General features: G+C 47.6%; 1 protein-coding gene across 1 annotated transcript in view; it reads right to left on the bottom strand.

The window, feature by feature from the left end:
- The window catches only part of LOC143793404 (uncharacterized), a 229,410-nt gene that overhangs the window by 19,219 nt on the left and 187,175 nt on the right, over window positions 1-23,016 (bottom strand). The gene's annotated exons all lie outside the window — the stretch shown is intronic.

Here is a 23,016-nt window from a genome sequence, read left to right as displayed (position 1 = left end):
GCTGTCCTGTATGTCCCAGCAGTCACCTCTCCGCTCATCACCCAGAATCCTCCAGTGCTGTCCTGTATAATGTCCCAGCAGTCACCACCCCAGTCATCACCCAGAATCCTCCAGTCCTGTATAATGTCCCAGCAGTCACCTCTCATCACCCAGAATCCTCCAGTGCTGTATAATGTCCCAGCAGTCACCTCTCCGCTCATCACCCAGAATCCTCCAGTGTTGTCCTGTATAATGTCCCAGCAGTCACCTCTCCGCTCATCACCCAGAATCCTCCAGTCCTGTATAATGTCCCAGCAGTCACCTCTCCGCTCATCACCCAGAATCCTCCAGTCCTGTATAATGTCCCATCAGTCACCTCTCCGCCCATCACCCAGAATCCTCCAGTCCTGTATAATGTCCCAGCAGTCACCTCTCCGCTCATCACCCAGAATCCTCCAGTCCTGTATAATGTCCCAGCAGTCACCTCTCCGCTCATCACCCAGAATCCTCCAGTCCTGTATAATGTCCCATCAGTCACCTCTCCGCCCATCACCCAGAATCCTCCAGTCCTGTATAATGTCCCAGCAGTCACCTCTCCGCTTATCACCCAGAATCCTCCAGTCCTGTATAATGTCCCAGCAGTCACCTCTCCGCTCATCACCCAGAATCCTCCAGTCCTGTATAATGTCCCAGCAGTCACCTCTCCACTCATCACCCAGAATCCTCCAGTCCTGTATAATGCCCCAGCAGTCACCTCTCCGCTCATCACCCAGAATCCTCCAGTCCTGTATAATGTCCCAGCAGTCACCCCTGCGCTCATCACCCAGAATCCTCCAGTCCTGTATAATGTCCCAGCAGTCACCTCTCCGCTCATTTCCCAGAATCCTCCAGTGCTGTATAATGTCTCAGCAGTCACCTCTCCGCTCATCACCCAGAATCCTCCAGTGCTGTATAATCTCCCAGCAGTCACCTCTCCGCTCAGCAGCTCAATCATCTTGTTGCTGAGCTCCAGGATCTTCTTGTTCCTCTCATGTAGCAGGGAGTGCGGGGGAGGCTCTGTGATGGGGCCCGGGCTCCGCCCTCCTGACTCCTGGAGATGGATGATGGGAGTCACACCGTCCCCCGGTGTCTTCCTCACTATTGTGTAATCCTGTGTATGGAGAGAGACACTTAGGGAGAAGATTCCTTCCCGACTCCAGATCTGACAATCAGTAGAAATCCCGGGATCAATAACCGTCTCCAGTAATCTGGGGCCATAACCGGGAATATTATTCCCCCCCGGACAGACATCCCGGCCCCTCTACAGCTCTTATAGGGAATCCCCATGACAACTCCTCCGGGCAGAGAGCTCCACACAATCACTGCTCTTACAGGAAAGAATCCTTCTCTCTATTCTGGATTTCCTCCTCCCGATGTCGGACTTGTCACAGAACACAATAAAGCTGATAGAAATGTAGAGGAGTTACCTCTCCGCTCAGCAGGGAGACGATCTCCAGGGCGAAGCGGAATAATCTTCTGGTGGTCTCATCCCTGTCCTCGTCCATCCTCGGGGTCACTCAGGAGGAGGAGGGATGAGCACTGGATCAGCTGGAGGGATCTCGTCCTGCCGGCGTCTTCATGATGGAGGAGAAGATGGAAATCACAGGGGACGAGAGAACGACAATCACTAAATTCTGCCAAATATCAACATTTATCAGGAGGAAAAGCCACAAAACTCCACCGCGGCCTCCTCCGCCGATCTGACCGCTCATTATCAGCCTCGTAGGAGGAGGACGGTCACCGTGGTAACTACACCGCCAGCAGAGGACGGTCACCGTGGTAACTACACTACCAGCAGAGGCCGGTCACCATGGTAACTACACCGCCAGCAGAGGACGGTCACCGTGGTAACTACACCGCCAGTGGGGCCGTGAGATGAGGAGCAGACGCTGCACATCCCCCATACAATGCTGCCCGTCCCCAACACTGAGGAGCCGCAGTCACATGGAGCAGGAGCCTCCACAGGAACAGCTCTGATCTCACCCCACACTCTCCTCTCACAGATTTACCACAAGCACCAAAACTCCACCAAACCCTCCTGTAATCTCACCGGAATGGCGGGAAATCTGCTGCTGGCTGACACCAGAGAACACGAGCTGCACACAACCAGGACGGAGCTGCTGCACTGAGAGCTGAAGGACCTGTGGTGACGTCACCGTCATGTGATAAGGGGGCGGGGCTCAGGAGAGAAGGGGGTGAAGGACCTGTGGTGACGTCACCGTCATGTGATCAGGGGGCGGGGCTCGGGAGAGAAGTGGTGAAGGACCTGTAGTTATGATCCGGTCATGTGACAGTGATGACGTCAGCACAGCTCCTCCCCTCAGTGCAGCAGACTCCTCCCTTGTACTGTCAGCTGTCAGAGTCCTCGGTGGTGACGCCTAGCGGTGGCTGAGGAGACAGTTCGCGGCTCTGGAGAGTCTGTTCTCCAATATTTCCGCCACCGCTGTCTCTCCCTCTCCCATACTATCGCATTGTTCCGGTGTCCTGCTGTGTATAATATGTGACTCTTCAGACTTCATGTTATTCTCCGCCTGATGAAGAGACCGGTGGAGCCTCGAAAGCTGCGATTTGTCTCCATCTTTTCAGTTCGTCATTAAAGGGCATCAACCACCGAGGACTCTCCCATCTACACATGTTTCTATCTTCTGGCGACCACGGTATGAAGGTTTACAGCTTTCCTGTATGTTATAGATATCTGTTGTTCTCTGTTATCAGCCATGTGCTGGAGACCCTCTGTGGGAGCTTTTATGGTGGACATGAAGGGTCTCACATGAGGTTTCCGTAGTCATCGCTGCAGTCACTAATGCTGGTTGTCTGTGTACAGAGCCCTGATGGCGATGTGACGGTGACCCCAGCGGACCCCTGACCTCTGCACTGACCCCGCACCATGTGTCATGGAGGAGGACGGAGCCGGATAAGACGGCGCCTGTGGGGAGCTGCGCAGGTGGAGGAGCTCAGGGGCCGCACCCCGGGTGCAAGAAGCTACAGAGAAACCCGGACGATCAGCGGAATATGTGCACAGTGTAAGGCGATGTTCACACCGCGGCCACTGCACAGACAAACCCACGAAAAACATGAGGAAAGAACCAGCAACAAGTAAGGCTAGCTTCACACTAGCGTTTAGCCGGACTGCGGAGGGATGCGGACTTCCTCCATGAAGCCCCGCCCACTGCCACGCCTCTTCATTCAGCTCCGCCTACGGCTGCATGCGGCGTACGCACCCTATCTTTAACATTGGGTACGCAGGCCATGCCGCTGTATGCAGATGCCGCTGTATGCGGATGTCGCCGCTGTATGCAGATGCCGCCACATGTGTCGTTTTGATGGTGCGACGACCTGCGCCGAACACAAGTTGCAATTTCGTGCAGATCTGGTCAAGAAAGAAATTCTTTTGCTGCGTCCTCATCCATCTCTACCGGATAATCTTAATTGCTCAGGAGAAACGGGTGATTACTAGTCTTAAATCTAATCCTGCATTTTTGATTAAGGAGGCTGACAAGGGGGCGATGTGGTCTTATGGCCGCATGCCCTCTATCTAGAAGAGGCCCCTCGACAGTTGGCAATTCTAGATTTTATAAGAAACTACCATGTGACCCTACGGGGGTTTGTTCTGTCCGGCTCAGGAACCTTCTTGAGAGGGCTAAGGGTCTGGGCGTCATCAATAACCAGGAATTTGACTATTTATTTACGGGTTGAGCACCCAATAACAGCTACTTTTTACATGCTGCCCAAGGTCCACAAGGATCTTTGTAAACCTCCTGGTCGCCCCATGGTGGCCAGCATTGGCAGTCTCTGTGAAAAAGTTTGCATATATGTGGATTCTTTTTTGCAGCCCTTGGTTAGACATCTACCCTCTTTCATACAGGATTCCTCCCACTTTATTAGGAATTGTCGAGACATTACGTTGACATCAGAAGTGTTTCTGGTCACATGCGATGTGGAAGCCCTTTATTCCAATATTGCCCATGATGGTGGGATTGCACCTGTTCTACATTTTTTGGGTCAACTGGGGCATTCGGAGAGAATGCATGATTCTTTGATTGTGGACCTGTTGGAATTTGTATTAAAACATAACTATTTTTTATTTGATAGGGCATACTATTGTAGCGCCCCCACTGCCGCAGGGCCGAGGGGTACCCGGTACCGGGCCTCTGAGTCTCTGCTCTGGGATTGTCACGGTGGCTAGACCCGGTCCGTGACCCTGCTGAGGGGCGCCCAATAATAGGTGTGGATGGTGGTGGTAGTGCGGTGCAGGGCCGGTCGCAGGAAATAACGAGGACACCAGGTTGCAGTCTCTTTACCTCTTTACTGAACGCTTCAGGGTCCTCAGTCCGGAATACGGTTAACCAGGCTGCGCAAGTCCGGCCGGTCCGATGGCACCTCCAGAGTTCCCTTTGCAGGTGGAAATCTGTGCCTACCTTCTAGCGCTTGTGTGTTGCGGTCCTCCCCTGCTGTGCTCACGGGATAGTCCCCACAACTGTTGTGTCTGTTTCTCGTGTTCCCTCACAACTCGATTCTGATGTTCTTCTTCGTCCCCCAGATGATATGGCTAGGACGCACCCGTATGACGGGTAGGCTCGGAGCTCTTCCTGGACCCTAGCATCGCCCCTCTCCTATTGTTGCCCCCTATGTCTTCGTAGGTGATTTGTGTGAGACAGCCCGCCTATAGCTGACTGTCCTGCCGTAGGTTTGAAGTATTTGCTTGGAGCTTAGTACTTCCTCGGCGTTCCGGCCACCGGCTACGCGCCTCAGTAGGATGTTGCCTCGTCTTACAGCATGACTCCTACTGGTATTTCTCCTAGTTGCGTGATCTCGTTTCTCACTCAGCACAATATACCTCGCTTCTTGTCCTTTCTTAGGGTACCGCCGCGATCAAGTGCAGGCGCGGTCCCGTAACGTTCTCTCTGTTCGCTAGGCCTCTGTCAGGATCCCACCCCTGACAGGGACCCCTCCGAGTCTCTCCCTGCAACACCCTCTGCCACAGGGTGCTGCCTGTTTGATCCCCAGTCAGCTTTCTGTCTAACTTCCTATCCAACCCCCAGTTTTACCAGATTGTGAGGAGTGGCCTAATACATAGCGCCCTTAGCTCCCCCTGGAGGCCAGACTGTGAAGTGTATTGGTGTCTGTGATATCTGGTCAGATGAACTCCTTCAGTGCCATCAGACGTACCATAGCCCCCCTTAGCAGCGGAGCATCAGTACTGCAACGACCAGGACTCTGGGGCGCTGCACTATCTCCAGACATCGGGTGTGGCCATGGGGGCCAGATACGCCCCGGCCCTCACCAACCTTTTTTTAGGTTGGTGGGAGGTCACCAAGGTTTATCGACTGGATCTATTCAAGGATAAGGTGCGAAATTATCCCTGAAGGAATATCTCTATGGCATTCCAAAGGGCCAGGGCCCATACGCAGGAATCCGTGTTGAGCGCAGGAAATAAGGTACGGGACTGTGGCCTTCGTTTTATAACTAGTTATAAGACTCATTGGTCACAAGTGAGATCTATTTTGCAAAAACATTGTGGCATTTTGACAACGGACCTGAATACATCTAAAATCATTGGTGAACGGCCACTTCTTGTGGCAAGGAGAGCTCCCAGTTTGAGGGATCTCCCGATTAGTAGCCACTATAGGAGGCAGACTACCAGACTTAACCATGGGATATCGCTCAGGGGATTGCAATATTTGCTCCCACATGGGCTCCACCAGGGATTGTTTTATCAATCCCCTTGATGGCAAGAGACATAAGCTTAAAAATGTTATCAGTTGCAAAACAAATTGTGTCATCAACGCCTTAATTTGTCCATGCCATAAGGTGTATGTAGGCCAGACATCTCAGGAAATGCGACGTAGGGTCCAGAAGCACTTTTCAACCATTAATTTGGCATCAAGTGATCTCCTGAAGGGGAAAACTTTAACTCCAGTGGTCGGCCCACTTTTTGGCATACCACTCTGGCAGGATATCTAATACATGGGTGGTTGGGCTGGAAAGGGTAGTCATCTCTGATAGAGGAGACTGTCCAAGGAAGTTGTTATTACAGTCTGAATCACGCTGGATTTTTAGTCTTGGATGTATTATTCCTGCAGGGTTAAATGAGGAGTAGCTCTTTACTGGATACTTGGGTTGAAGTCGGGTTTATGCATGGATCGGAATAACGTATCGTGGATTTATACTTCGATCAAGAGGTTTTAGTTTGATATCAGAATAACGTATCTTGGATCTACACTTCAATCAAGAATCCTCGTTTGATATCATCTATTGGGCATGGCTATATGGAATTGGACTGGCCCTTGCCCTTATATATTGAAACTGGGATCATAAATAGGATTGTGTACTTTAGAGTTGGCGGTTTTGAATTTGGACATTGGTAATAAGTCTTGTAGTATTGGCTCATGGGGCAGGGGAGTTGGCAGTTCTGTTAGGTAGGTAGCGAAATACTGCACACATCATATACTGTATGTATTATTGACAGGTTCCTCCTGCATATATGGTGATCCATGGTTTCACCTCTGGTTCCATGGATATTACCATTGACTGTAGTTTAATTAATGGTATTTGGACCCCTAACATATGGGGTGGTCTTTATAAATATAAATATTTATTACTTTATATATTGACCTATTTATAATCAAATTATGTTTAATTATATATATGGGCATGTAATGTTCGGTACTTGTCTATAATAATGAATGTTTCTATGTTCTACCTTGTATGGATGTATGGTTGACTGATATGGTGGGACTGTTAGTCCCTGGGGACGAATGTATGGTACTGCCTGATGGGCCATGAGCATGTAGTGGAGAAATTGTGCTGCGGATGGTTGTGGCTTATTTTGCGCAGGCACGGTGGTTGGATCTATGTCAAGTTCACGCGTGCGCATATTTTCTTCATATTTTTATATGCTTACATTGGCAGTTCCTTATGTGGAATGGGGCTTTTGTGCCCTGTCACTATACTGCGCATGCGTGGCTGTTCGGTTTGCGCTCCGGCCCGCACCTGCACATCTCTCCCTTTGACCTCCACAGCAATTGCGGCTGTGCTCCAGTTTGCGTCTGCGCGCTTCCCCCTTCGACATCTATGGCAGTTGCGGCTTTCTACCTGGCGTCCGCTTCCAGGATTGATCACACCGGCCTGCATCGGTAGGCTATTAGACACGGGATCTTGGTATATTTATTCACAGGTTGGTCACATGTTTTTTACTTCCCCTGATGAAGCATCACTTGCGGGGGCGATACGCGTGGGGCCATGTACTGCCTTCCACCCTGGGCCTTTTGAGCATGGTCATTGTTCATGCAATCGTGGTATATTGGGTAATATATCCTCCTTCTTCTTACTGATTTCCTATTATGGATTACTCTTTTATATAAGTGCTGGGGGTGTTATTTTCACCGGTCATCAGGCTAGTGATTTAGGCTGGTTGCCTTGGATAGGGCACCTATCCAGTGGATTTTTCAGGAACGCATCAATTGAACTCGAGTGTTGAGTTCTTAATTGGATATGAATATGGTGCGTCCCATGAGCCATTAAGTAAGGGGAATGTTGTATATTTATGGATGAATATATGTATTATTGTATACCAGGTCATATATTGAAGTGTGATGTTATTCACCCAGGGTGGAGACAGTTGTATGGTTACTTTAATTATGTTTTAATGTTGTTGTGAACCAATAAAGTGGATATTTTTATATCATAATAGTCGCTGTGGTGTGCATATTGTCCAGTAGTGCTCTTTCTTCTCTAGTGAAAGCCTTCCTCAAAGCGCGGTGGTGTTGTAGTCCTTTACTGCCTATGGCTTCAGATAAGGTCCTCACTGTTCTTCTCTGTCCCCCATATAGGATAGGACAATACCTGCATGACAGGTAACTCGAGCCTTTTTACAGGGACTCTAGCATGCCCCGCGCTCTATGTGTTACTGTGTCTCAGGTGTGTGTGGCGGACAGGTAACTTGCGGTTCAGCTGTCCTGCTGGTCTCTGCTGTAAGTCATAGAGTCCCTTACAACCTTGGTGGTCCGGCTACCGGTAATCCGCGCTTCAGTAGGAGGCAGCCTGCTCGTGGCTGATCTCCCCTGATATATCCTCTCCTGTGCTTCGCTCTCCTTCACGCTCACTGAACGATGTCCTCTCTTTCTGTATATCTCCTTTCCAGGAGCTGTAGCAACTGCGGCTACACGGCTCCTTACACCTTCTTCTGCCTCAGACTGCTCCATTCTCTTCCTGGCACTTTCTCTCACTAACTTTCCCTCCAAACCACTATATATGCATATGTAGGGGAGTCACTTAGTAAATAGGATCAAAAGCTCCCCCTTGTGGCCTGGAGTGTGGTGTGCACATGTTGTGTGCATTGTGATTACCTGGTGAGGGTTATCTTTCATCTCTTCCAAACGTAAGATCACTCTCCCCATAAGGAAAGCAATGCTACTGTGACGACCAGGACCCTGGGGCGCCACATAAACACTGCCTATATTTTCTGGAGTAAATCTATAAAACTGACTAGTTTCGTTTTTCCTTGCTTTATGATCAAACTGCCAGGTCCTCCGTGCTAAATTATGCTATCTTGTGGGTGGGTTCCTGACCCGATATTGGTTTTAATATGATATGAGGAACTGGTGGCAGCAAAGTGTTCTGGGGAATTTGGGAGACCCTGGCTATGACGGAACGGAGGTTTATGTGTGTATCTCCTGACTGAGACTGGGGATATACATATCACCCTCACTGCAGATTGCCCAATAGCCAGTACATGGCAAGGCAGCCTTTCTGGCGACTACTTATCCTAGGTGCAGTTCCCTGACTGACCTGAGGGTAAGGGGAGAGCCAGAGGGCTGCAAGTTCCTAACTGGAACTGAAAGTGGGATAGACAAATAAATCCCTGACATATTAGTGGCAGCAGTGAGCTACACAAATACATCATTGACATATTGGTGGCAGAGCAATGGGATCATAGAGCATTGGTGATCTGGTTTGAGCAATCATTCCTCTCTCTAAAAATGTGCACGGTTCTTGCAAGGACCCTGGGCAAAATGTTTTGGAGATCGAACTCAGTGTTTGTTAGTTCTGAGACAATACTGTATATATAGCAGTTACCCCCTCCCCTTCTCTTGTTTTTTTCTGTCCTATCTTTTATTTGGCAAGGGGAGAATCCTGATACCCCAGCAGAAAAAGGATGCACTTGTTGGAATATGTACATTCCAAGGCCTTGACTCCCATGGCAAAACCAAGGACCAAATGATCACAGAACTGGTGCAACTTGAAGCGGATCAAGACTGTTCTCAGAGCCCAAAGGAGGCAGGGGTCAGCCAAAGTATGGATGTTACCGAACCAGAGGTCCAACCGATGCAGGCCGGCCCTACTCGCAACCAGGGTAGCGTGGACTACTATCTGCAAATGGCTCTACAACACTGCCCCGCAGACTATTAGGAGAGACTTCTGCAGCTGATCCAGCAATACCAGGAGAGAACCGAGCGAAAGGCCAAGAGACAGCGCCAGCTGGAGTTAGCCTGAAGCCAGGGGCAGAGGTCTTCCCAACTCAGCAGTGAGTCCAGCAATGCTCAGTTCCTTAAACCCCGGGCCAGAGCACTTCCCTTTGATTGAAAAGGATGGGGGCTTGGACAATTTATACGGGAATTTAAAAAAGCCTGCAGACAGTACCAGCTTCCTGAGACCCAATAGGCTCGATATTTAACCCCAGGACTCAAAGGAAAAGCTCTGGAGGCATTTGCGTCTCTTCCTCGAGACCAAGAGGGAAACTATGAGGCGATCAAGCAGGCCCTGATAAAAAATACCAACTGACTCCTGAGGTCTACCGTGAAAAGTTCTGGAACCTCCAACATGGCCCACACAACAGTTACAGCAATGTGATGCATGGACTCGGAACCCACTTTGATCAGGGGGTCCAAGGACTGTCAGTGACCACCTTTGAGCAGCTGCAGGATCTGATGATAAAAGACCAGTTCCTACATCTTTGTCCGGCTGAGCTGCGACAGTTCGTGATGGACCAGAAGCCAAAAGATGCGGACAAAGCAGCGAAGATCGCCAACACCTCCGAAGCCAACCAGAAACCAGAGGTGTGGAAGCCAGTCACCGCAAGCTGGAAAGGGGGTAAGCCATCAACCAACCCCAGTACAACTACCAGCCGACCCACCAGAAGCCTTGTCCCCTTTGCCAGTGCAAGGCCTACATCTGACCCTCACAAGTGTTATTTCTGCAATCGGACTGGACATCTCAGCGCCACTTGTCTGGAGAAGAAGAGCCTAATGCAGCAGTTCTGTTTGTGGGTGGGGAGGTTAGAAGCAGGGCTGTGGAGTCGGTAGGCTAAATCTCTGTCTCCACCTCCGACTCCTCAATTTCCATGACACTGACTCCACGACTCCGACTCGCTCATACATGGCTCATGTTTAAGTGATAAATTTACTGTGGTAAAATGGTAATGTCAGGCTTTTAATCATTAATATGATACAATAATCAATCCATTTAGATATATGTTATGCTCTATTTATTGGAATACAACTTTAAAACAAAAAACTTTTTCATATTTACAATTTAAAACACACTCTGCAGTAAGTGGAAAAAAAAGTTTTCAACAAAAACTTACTGAATAGCATTTGAGCAGTCTATGAATTTGTTCTGAGAACTAGTATCGCCTCCATCTAATCCTCCTTTATAGATGACCTCAAATCTGACCTAAATTATTTTAAGGCTAGAGAACGACCTCTCAACACTAACTTGGGTTGGTGGCAAAGCAGTAACCACATGGGTGACATCTCTAACAATTTCAGGGTATACAGGAATTGCCTCGTGCACAGTCAGTTTTGATGAACGATTGAACTCTTCTACTTTGAGAGCAAGTAAAAAATTTTGCTGAAATATGGTCAATCTGTTTTCTATGGGAGTGGAATCTTTTTCTCTTCGGAAACACTTTGCCTGTTCCATGTCGTCCAAATACTTGTCGAAATCAAACTCCTCATGAGGATGAAGGAACGGCAGCAGCAGCACTGGCAGGACCCAAGTCCTCTTGCTCTTGGCCATCCTGTAGCCCACTCATCCTAACTGCTACCTCAGTGAGAGATTCTTTTCCTTTAGTAAGCTGTTGATCATCCTGCAATATACAATAACTCGGGTCCACTTAAACAGCTGCCAGAAGAATTTTATTTTCTAATAGCCGTGTCTCTCTCCGTTTCATTGAAGCAGCAATGCCATCTGCGATTAAACCTCCTCTTTGGGACAGGCAAAACAACAAGTTCTTCCACTCCTGTATAAAAATGCCAGGAGTTAAATATCAGCTTGTAACTTTTTAGTCACTGTAAATGGGTGATTAAGAAATTCCTTCAATTCAACCACCTGTGTCCATTGACCTTCATGTAGTGTTACCTGAGGGTCGGCCATATCTACAAGGAAGGGTTTCAGCTCAAGCAATCGCTCAATCATTAAATAGGTGCTGCCCCACCTAGTGGCTTGATCCACAATTGCCCCATTTCCAGCACATCTCTTCAAGATGGAATCAATTTTAGGGGTTCTGGCAGTAATAGCCAATTTCTTTACTTTGCTAATCAGAGTTCCAGCATGTCCCTCTTACAGACTCTCTCTTATTGTCAGCTGTAGCGTGTTCACAACACAGCACATGTGATGAATAGGAAGGAGGTGTGAAGCAGCTTCAACAAGATCATCTAACTGTAAAGAATCATTTTTCTGTTCTTCTGTAGTAATATCTATTTGTTCCTCCGTTATGGGAACAGGTGTTAAATATGCTTATTTCGTATATTTATTTAATCAGGACTCTTTACTAGAGGTCTCATAAAAAATGTAGTGGTTTATTGGATTGTCCACCAAAAAGCACCATTGCGGGATAACATAAAATAGGTGAAGTAGTTACAAAGAGATTGTCCATATCAAAGTTTGTTCCCCATCTTTCTTGAGATTCTGAATGGTAAATGGTGTCTGTCCCTGTCATGGAGTATGGTAGTAGTCATTCTTGTTAACTCACATACCAGCTGTTCATTCCATCTGGGTGAAGTCTGTTTTTCCTTTTGTCCCACTGCTTTATGGCCTTGTTCAGCATTGGTTGTTTACCCTCCATAGTAATGCCTGCTCTGGCCTTATGCTAATTGGTTAATTGCTGATTGTGACCATTTGGCTCCTGATGCTAGCAGTCACTCCATTTCATATATATTTAGTCTGGCTGGGATAGCACGAGCGCCGGTTCGCGTGTGCAACAGATTTTAGGTGCAACAGTTTAAAGTACTTGGCAGTTAGAAAATGGCAGTTGGACAGGGCAGGAGACAGGTAAGGTGCATACGTTTTTCAAACAAACATGCTTCTTGGTCAGTCATACTACATTATGCATTGATCATATCAATCTGCTTCTTATTTGTTTTTACTTCTGCTTTCTCACAACTCGCCCGCCCTTTAACACATTCTGGGCACTCTCTCTATATCCACCCCTCCCTTCTCCCCTCTCCCAAGTATAATTCTGAGGCTCTACTGACATTTCTTACCCACTCCAAACCAGCCACTACCGCCATGCAGCACTCAAAACGTTCATACAAATCATCCAACCACCTGCTCTTTCTGTTTTTTCTCCTTCTACTAGTTGCAGGTGACATCTCCCTCCACCAGCATATATTACTCTCCTCCAGCTACATATAGAAACCCTGCTAATCTTATTAACATTCAGTGCATGCCTTCTCATATCGCTTTCCACTCTACTCTCTGGAATGCACTGTCTGTGTGTAACAAACTAACTTACATTCACAATCTTTTCCTCTCTAATTCCCTTAACCTTCTGGCTATTACAGAAACCTGGATCAAGCACTCAGACACCACCGCCGCTCTCTCATTTGGTGGGCTGAAATTTTCACATACCACCAGACCTGAGAACAGACAGGGTGGAGGTGTTGGTTTGCTCCTTTCATCACAATGTGCTTTCCAGGTCATCCCCCCGGTTCCCTCACTCACATTTCCTTCCTTTGAAGTCCACGCCGTCAGACTCTTTAAGCCCTTCTCATTGCGAGTGGTGGTTGTTTATCGCCCTCCAGGCTCCTCCTGCCAGTTTCTAGACCACTTTGCCACCTGGCTCACTCACTTTATATCCTGTGACATCCCCGCCCTCATCATGGGAGACTTTTAACATCCCCATCAATGATCCCCTCTCCCAATCTGCCTATCATCTTCTTTCTCTAACTTCTTCATTCGGCCTCTCACAGTTTACTAATTCTCCTACGCACGAGGATGGGTATACTCTGGACCTTGTTTTCTCCCGTCCCGGTTCGCTGCACAACTTTACTAACTCCCCTCTCCTGCTCTCGGACCACAACCTTCTTTCCTTCTCTGTCAAGAATTGTCACACTTATCGGAATACACGGTCAATTAATACCCAGCAGCTTGTGGACAATATCCACACATCTCTAGCCCCCCATCTCCTCCCTCTCCTGTCCAGACTTGACATTGTCACACTTCAATAATACACTGAAGAATGCCCTAGATGAAGCAGCACCTTGTACACGCAGAAAGACCCAACACAGACTATGGCAGCCCTGGCACACTATGCAAACACGCTTTCTTCAGCGATACTCAAGGTGTGCAGAGCGGCAGTGGAGAAAATCTCTCTTAGCAGAAGACTTCATCCACTATAAGTTCATGCTCAAAACCTATAACTGCCCTTTATCTGGCTAAACAATCCTACTTCAACACCCTCATCACCTCACTATCCAACAACCCAAAACGACTTTTTGAAACCTTAAACTCACTCCTGAAACCTAAAGTACAGGCCCCATCACCAACCTCAGCGGTGAGGATCTGGCCACTTATTTCTTAGAAAAAATGAACGACATCCATCAGGATATCTCAGACCAATCTCCTCAGTGCCTGGATCCCCTTCCATGCCGCACCTCAAGCTCACTAGACCTCTTTGAGCCTGTTTCAGAAGAAGTTTCCCAGCTCCTCGCTTCTGCTCGGCCTACAACCTGCAACAGTGACCCCATTCCTTCACATATCCTGCAGTCTCACCAGTGGTCGCCACTCACCTGACTAAAATATTTAACCTCTCTCTTTCTTCAGGTATCTTTCCCTCCTCATTTAAACATGCCATCATAACCCCTTTACTTAAAAAGCCATCCCTGGACCAGAACTGCACTGATAACTACAGACCTGTCTCTAACCTTTCCTTCATCTCTAAACTCCTGGAATGCTTGGTCCACTCCCGTATAAACCGCTATCTCTCAGATAACTCTCTTCTTGACGCCTTACAATCTGGTTTCCGCTCTTTACACTCCCCTGAAACTGCCCTCACTAAAGTCTCTAATGATCTAATAACAGCTAAATCCAAAGGTCATTGCTCTCTGCTGATTCTCCTGGATCTTTCTGCCGCATTTGACACTGTGGATCACCAGCTCCTCCTCACTATGCTCCACTCTATAGGCCTCAAGGACACAGCCCTCTCCTGGTTCTCCTCCTACCTCTCTGACGGCTCCTTCACTGTATCTTTTGCCGGCTAATCTTCCTCTCCTCGTCCTCTTACTATTGGGGGTCCTGCAAGGCTCAGTCCTGGGCCCCCTCCTCTTCTCTCTTTACACGGCCCCTATTGGACAAACAATCAGCAGATTTGGGTTCCAATATCATCTCTATGCTGATGACACCCAATTATACACTTCTTCCCCCGACATCACCCCTACCCTAATTCAAAATACCAAGGATTGTCTGTCTGCTATCTCTAACATCATGTCCTCCCTCTACCTGAAACTAAATCTCTCCAAAACGGAACTTCTTGTGTTTCTCCCTTCTACTAACCTCACTCTACCCAACATCAAAATTACCCTGGAGGGTTCAACCATAACTCCCGAGCAGCATGCCCGCTGTCTTGGGGTCATATTCGACACCGAACTTTCCTTTACTCCCGATATCCAATCATTCACTCGCTCTTGTCACCTGCATCTTAAAAACATCTCCAGAATCCGACCTTTTTTCACCACTGAAACTGCTAAGACTCTTACTGTCGCTCTTATTCATTCTCGTCTGGACTACTGCAACTCTCTTCTAATCGGTCTCCCTCTTACCAAACTTTCTCCTCTCCAATCCATCTTGAATGCGGCAGCCAGGGTCATATTTCTGTCCAGCCGCTTCACCGATGCCTCCATCTTGTTCCAGTCATTACACTGGCTACCCATTGGCTACAGGGTCCAGTATAAACTCATCTCTCTCACCCACAAAGCTCTCCACAGTTCTGCACCGCCTTATATCTCCTCTCTCATCTCTGTCTATCGCCCTACATGTGCCCTCCGCTCTACAAATGACCTAAGGCTAACATCCCCCATAATCCGAACCTCGCACCTCCGTCTCCAAGACTTCTCTCGTGCTGCGCCAGCTCTCTGGAATGCACTTCCCCAGACGATCACACTGATACCTAGCCCCGACCTATTCAAGCGCGCTTTGAAAACCCATCTCTTCAAACAAGCCTACCACATCAACTACTCAGTAAACTAACTTTGCCCTGTTCCCTCCTTCCAAATATCACTCTGAATCTGCCCCCGACTATTCATCTGTCTCCACACCCTCCATGCACATGGTAACTGCACTTGATACTTGACTATTGCACTTAAACACACGGGATCATGCAGCTTTGTATGAAAATCCCTATTTATTATAATTGCCAGACCTAAAATAGCAATCACTTTTCACCTATTGTGTCCCCCCATTTCCTTGTAGATTGTAAGCTTGCGAGCAGGGACCTCACTGCTAATGTCACTGTTTAAATTGTCTTAACTCGTACCGAATTTATTGTTTGTACATGTCCCCGCTTTATTGTAAAGTGCTGCGGAATATGTTGGCGCTATATAAATAAAAATTATTATTATTATATTATTAGTCCGTAGAGAGTGAAGAAGGCCCAAATGACGGCCCCAAGTGACAGCCCCCACCCTCCCAAGAGCCATAATTATATGTCCTATAGAGCACGTGTTCTCTCTATATGGTGTTAACTTTTACTCTGAGCTAAATATACAGAAATAGCTTTTTGTAATGTCAGCGAAACCTTCCATAAAGCTCAGTACAGTAATTGAGTGTAATAATAATTTAAATATTAATAATTAATATTTAACAATTCCCCCTTTTGAGGGTGACAGACCTTTATTGGAACCCTCAAAGTAGATATATTGATAACAAGATCTTCTTTCTTCTTTTTTGGCAAAATAATGTAATAATTTAATGTTATAATAATAATGGGCATGAGCCAGGTCCATTACCTGGGGCACCGGATTGGTGGGGGTTCTCTGAGGCCTGACCCTGGGAAAGTGGACTCCATCGCATCCTGGCCCACCCCCAGGACCAAGAAGCAGGCGATGTCCTTCCTGGGCACTGCAAGTTACTATACGCGCTTTGTAAAAAACTATAGAAGCCTTACGAAGTCCTTGACAGACCTCACCAAGAAAAAGCTATTCCACACAGTGGATTTGACAAACGACTGTGAGGTGGCATTTAGGGCTTTGAAAACAGCACTGAGCAGCTCTCCCGTGCTAAAAGCAGTCGACAAGTCGTCCGTTCGTAGGACAGACTGACGCCAGCGAGTTTGGCCTCGGTGCTGTGCTTAGCCAGGTCGACTCGGGGAACCAAGAACACCCCGTGTTGTACCTGAACTGGAAGTTTCTGCCGATGGAAGTTACCTATTCCACCATAGAGGAGTGCCTCGTCATAGTGTGAGCCATGTGAAGTTTGCAGCGCTACCTGTAAGGATGCATCTTCACCATCGTGACCGACCACAACCCCCTGAACTGGTTGCACACCATGTCTGGTACCAATAGAAGGTTGCTATTATAAGAAGCCTTGCCCTCCAGCAGTACAACTTTACCGTGAAACCCAAAAAGGGCATCGAGCATGGCAATGCAGGTGGGTTATCCCGGCGGGGCAAGCCCGCATAGGTGCGCCTGGAGGAGTACTGAGAGGTACTGCCTCCGTAGCACTGTCCAAAAGAGGGAGGTGTCAGGAAAATATGAGTTATTGGGTAACTAACCAAAGCACCCAGCCAGGGCTACCTGTTGCATCTCCGTGGTTTGTGAATGACATGCTGCCCTGCCCCATCTCCATTAGGTTTGTACAGCGTAAACACGAAGCCACCATGTGTAGGCATGTAGCAGTAGTCCTTCCCCCAGTCTGCCTGCGTGTAATTCAACCCCCCTCCCTTGCTCACAGCAGCTGGCAATACTCATGACTGGTTAAAAGCAGTTCTTCCCGCCAAGGATCCACATTGTTGTTTATTCAAACGCGAATTTAATAACACAATAATTCTAGAGGCAGGAAACTTATATTTTTAGAATCGGCATAAGTGAAGCTACACACAGCAACGTTTTGCAGCCTATGCACTCACCAGAAGCCAAGAAACGGGTTTCTGCCTTCCAGTCGCCCACAGATAGGCCATTGTTATGACCTGGTGGTTACGGAGCGGTACTGAGATGACCTGGTGGGTAAAACCAATCATGGACAAGCTTAGAGGAGGTAGCAGCTCCACAGACAGTAATCACTGATATGACCTAGTGAATACGGAGCAGCACTGAAATGACCTGGTGGGTAAAACAAATAATATACTAGCTCTGAGGAGGTGGTAACTTTACTGACTGCAATCCCTACTCCTAACACCAACACTAGAAATAGCCGTGGAGCGTACCTAACTCTGCCTAGACGCCTCTGCACAGCCTAAGAACTAGCTACCCCTGAAGATGGAAACGGAAAACTATCTCGCCTCAGAGAAACCCCCAAAGGAAGATAGCCCCCCACAAATATTGACGGTGAGTGGAGAGGGAAATGACAAACTCAGAAATGAAACTAGATTTTAGCAAAGGAGGCCAATACTATCTAAATAGACAGAGATAGAAAAGGCTACTGTGCGGTCAGTATAAAAACTAAAAGTCCACGCAGAGTTTACAAAAAATAACCTCCACACCGACTCACGGTGTGGAGGGGCAAATCTGCGACCCCAGAGCTTCCAACTAGCCGGAATATTTCATAATGTCAAGCTGGACAAAAGGGACATAACTTAAACTGATCAGAAGGTCATAAGCAGGGAAACACCCAAAAACTAGCAGAACTTATCTTAAGCTGAAAATGGACTGGCCAACAGAGAGCTTCCAGGAAAGAACTGAATCCACAGGAGACACATTGACAGCTGGCATCCACTACAGCCAAAAGCCCAGTTAAATAACAAGGCCAGAGAACCGATTAGTGAACGCAGCTGCTAAGTTCCACTTGAAACCACCAGAGGGAGCCCAAGAGCAGAACTCCTAAAAATACCATTCGCAACCACAGGATGGAGTCCAAGAACGGAATTCACAACAGTACCCCCCCCTTGAGGAGGGGTCACCGAACCCTCACCAGAGCCCCCTGGCCGATCGGGACGAGCCAAATGAAATGCACGTACCGAATTGGCAGCATGGACATCGGAGGCAAAAACCCAAGAGTTATCCTCCTGGCCATAACCCTTCCACTTGACCAGATACTGAAGTTTCCGCCTTGAAAGACGAGAATCCAAAATCTTCTCCACCACATAGTCCAGCTCCCCCTCAACCAACACCGGAGCAGGAGGGTCAACGGAGGGAACCATGGGCACCACATATCTCCGCAACAAAGATCTATGGAACGCATTATGAATGGAAAACGAAGCTGGAAGGGCCAAACGAAAAGACACCGGATTGATAATTTCCGAAATCCTATAAGGACCAATAAAACGAGGTTTGAACTTAGGGGAAGAGACCTTCATAGGAACATGACGAGAAGACAACCAGACCAAATCCCCAACCAGAAGCCGGGGACCAACGCACCGACAGCGGTTAGCAAAACGTTGAGCCTTTTCCTGAGACAATGTTAAATTGTCCACCACATGAGTCCAAATCCGCTGCAACCTGTCCACCACAGAATCTACCCCAGGACAGTCCGAAGGCTCAACCTGCCCTGAAGAAAAACGAGGATGAAAACCGAAATTACAAAAAAAAGGCGAAACCAAAGTAGCTGAACTAGCCCGATTATTAAGGGCAAACTCGGCCAACGGCAAGAAGGTAACCCAATCATCCTGATCAGCAGACACAAAGCATCTCAAATAGGTTTCCAAGGTCTGATTGGTTCGCTCCGTCTGTCCATTTGTCTGAGGGTGAAACGCCGAAGAAAAAGACAAATTAATGCCCATTCTACCACAAAAGGACCGCCAAAACCTAGAAACAAACTGGGTACCTCTGACAGACACAATATTCTCCGGAATACAATGCCAACGAACCACATGCTGGAAAAACAAAGGAACCCAATCAGAGGAGGAAGGCAACTTAGGCAAAGGTACCAAATGGACCATTTTAGAAAACCGGTCACAAACCACCCAGATGACAGACATCTTCTGAGAAACAGGAAGATCAGAAATAAAATCCATGGAAATATGCGTCCAAGGCCTCTCAGGGATAGGCAAAGGCAAAAGCAACCCACTAGCACGAGAACAGCAGGGCTTAGCCCGGGCACAGATCCCACAGGACTGCACGAATGAACGCACATCTCGTGACAAAGAAGGCCACCAAAAGGACCTGGCAACCAAATCTCTGGTTCCAAAGATTCCAGGATGACCAGCCAACACCGAACAATGAATCTCAGAAATCACCTTACTAGTCCATCTATCAGGAACAAACAATTTCCCCACAGGACAGCGGTCGGGTCTATCAGCCTGAAACTCCTGAAGCACCCGCCGCAAATCAGGGGAGATAGCAGAAAGAATCACCCCCTCCTTGAGAATACCAGCCGGCTCACAGACTCCAGGAGAATCAGGCAAAAAAGTCCTAGACAAGGCATCAGCCTTCACATTCTTAGATCCCGGAAGATACGAGACCACAAAATCAAAACGGGAGAAAAACAAAGACCACCGAGCCTGTCTAGGATTCAACCGCTTGGCCGACTCAAGGTAAATCAGATTCTTATGGTCGGTCAAGACCACAACACGATGCTTGGCTCCCTCAAGCCAATGTCGCCACTCCTCGAATGCCCACTTCATAGCCAACAACTCCCGATTGCCGACATCATAATTACGCTCAGCAGGCGAAAACTTTCTGGAGAAGAAAGCACATGGCTTCAACACAGAGCCATCAGAACTTCTCTGAGACAGAACAGCTCCTGCCCCAATCTCAGAAGCGTCAACCTCAACCTGAAAAGGGAGAGAAACATCTGGCTGACGCAACACAGGGGCAGAAGTAAAACGACACTTAAGCTCCTGAAAGGCCTCCACAGCCGCAGAGGACCAATTCACCACATCTGCACCTTTCTTGGTCAAATCGGTCAGAGGTTTAACCACAGTAGAAAAATTAGCAATGAAGCGGTGATAAAAATTAGCAAAGCCCAAAAATTTCTGAAGGCTCTTCACAGATGTGGGCTGAGTCCAATCATAAATAGCCTTGACCTTAACAGGGTCCATTTCAATAGCCGAGGGAGAAAAAATGAACCCCAGAAAAGAAACCTTCTGAACTCCAAAAAGGCACTTAGACCCCTTCACAAACAGTGTATTAGCACGAAGAATCTGAAATACCATCCTGACCTGCTTCACATGAGACTCCCAATCATCAGAAAAAAACAAAATATCATCCAAATATACAATCATAAATTTATCCAAATACTCCCGGAAAATATCATGCATAAAGGACTGAAACACAGATGGAGCATTAAAGAGCCCGAAAGGCATCACAAGATATTCAGAATGGCCTTAGGGCGTATTAAATGCTGTTTTCCATTCATCACCCTGTTTGATGCGGACCAGATTATACGCCCCTCGAAGGTCAATCTTGGTAAACCAGCTAGCCCCTTTAATCCGAGCAAACAAATCAGAGAGCAAAGGCAAAGGGTACTGGAATTTGACCGTGATCTTATTGAGAACGCGATAATCTATACAGGGCCTCAAGGAGCCATCCTTCTTGGCAACAAAAAAGAACCCCGCTCCCAACGGTGACGAAGACGGGCGAATATGCCCCTTCTCCAAGGACTCCTTTACATAAGTCCGCATAGCGGCATGCTCTGGCACAGACAGATTGAAAAGTCGACCCTTAGGGAACTTACAGCCAGGAATCAAATTAATAGCGCAATCACAGTCCCTATGAGGAGGCAGAGGACTGGATTTAGGCTCCTCAAATAAATCCTGGAAATCCGACAAAAACTCAGGAACTTCAGAAGAAGGGGACGAGGAAATTGACATCAGAGGAATGTCAATATGTATCCCCTGACAACCCCAACTAGTCACAGACATAGATTTCCAATCTAGCACTGGATTATGTACCTGTAACCATGGAAACCCCAGCACAACCACATCATGCAAATTATGCAACACCAGAAAGCGAATATTTTCCTGATGTGCTGGAGCCATGTTCATGGCTAACTGTGTCCAGTACTGAGGTTTATTCTTGGCCAATGGCGTAGCATCAATCCCCCTCAAGGGAATAGGACTCTGCAAAGGCTCCAAGGAAAACCCACAGCGCCTGGCAAATTCTAGGTCCAATAAGTTCAGGGCAGCGCCAGAATCCACAAATGCCATTACAGAAAAGGACGACAATGAGCAAATCAGGGTAATAGACAAGAGAAATTTAGGCTGTACAGTACTGATGGTAACCGACCTAGCAACCCTCTTAGTTCGCTTCGGGCAGTCAGAGATAGCATGAGTAGCGTCACCACAGTAAAAACACAGCCCATTCTGACGTCTGAACTCCTGCCGTTCTGCTCTCGTCAAAACGCTATCACATTGCATAGACTCAGAACTCTGCCGAGAGGACACCGCCATATGGTGCACCACCTTATGTTCACGTAGGTGCCGATCAATCTGAATGGCCAGAGACATTGATTCGTTCAAACCAGCAGGCGTGGGAAACCCCACCATAACATCTTTAAGGGCTTCAGAAAGACCCTTTCTGAAAATAGCCGCCAGGGCATCCTCATTCCATTTTGTAAGCACAGACCACTTTCTAAATTTCTGACAATATATCTCTGCTGCTTCCTGGCCCTGACACAGCGCCAGCAAAAATTTTTCTGCCTGATCCACAGAATTGGGTTCGTCATAAAGCAGTCCAAGTGCTTGAAAAAATGAATCTACATTGAGCACTGCAGGATTCCCTGGCTCAAGGGAGAATGCCCAGTCCTGCGGGTCACCACGCAGCAGAAAAATAATAATCTTCACCTGCTGAATGGGGTCACCAGAGGAACGGGGTCTCAGAGCAAAAAATAATCTGCAATTATTTTTAAAGTTCAAAAACCTAGATCTATCCCCAGAAAACAAATCAGGGATAGGAATTCTAGGCTCAGAAACAGGAGTTTGGACAACATAGTCTTGGATACTCTGTACCCTTGCAGCGAGATGATCAACACGCGCAGACAGACCCTGAACCTCCATATCAGCACCAAGCTCCTGCACCATCCAAAAATCAAGGGGAAAAAAAAGGACGAAACAAGCAACTAGAAAAAAAACAACTTTCTCTTCCCTCTTTTGAGATGTATTTAACACATTGTGGCCAGCTGTATTGTTATGACCTAGTGAATACGGAGCAGCACTGAAATGACCTGGTGGGTAAAACAAATAATATACTAGCTCTGAGGAGGTGGTAACTTTACTGACCGCAATCCCTACTCCTAACACCAACACTAGAAATAGCCGTGGAGCGTACCTAACTCTGCCTAGACGCCTCTGCACAGCCTAAGAACTAGCTACCCCTGAAGATGGAAACGGAAAACTATCTCGCCTCAGAGAAACCCCCAAAGGAAGATAGCCCCCCACAAATATTGATGGTGAGTGGAGAGGGAAATGACAAACTCAGAAATGAAACTAGATTTTAGCAAAGGAGGCCAATACTATCGAGATAGAAAAGGCTACTGTGTGGTCAGTATAAAAACTAAAAGTCCACGCAGAGTTTACAAAAAATAACCTCCACACCGACTCACGGTGTGGAGGGGCAAATCTGCGACCCCAGAGCTTCCAACTAGCCGGAATATTTCATAATGCCAAGCTGGACAAAAGAGACATAA

The sequence above is a fragment of the Ranitomeya variabilis genome, chromosome 1 (genome assembly GCF_051348905.1).
Source record: "Ranitomeya variabilis isolate aRanVar5 chromosome 1, aRanVar5.hap1, whole genome shotgun sequence".
In the NCBI taxonomy this organism is placed as follows: Eukaryota; Metazoa; Chordata; class Amphibia; order Anura; family Dendrobatidae; genus Ranitomeya; species Ranitomeya variabilis.
The sequence above is the reverse complement of the archived record's forward strand: the minus strand, read 5'-3'. Positions and strand labels throughout refer to the sequence as shown.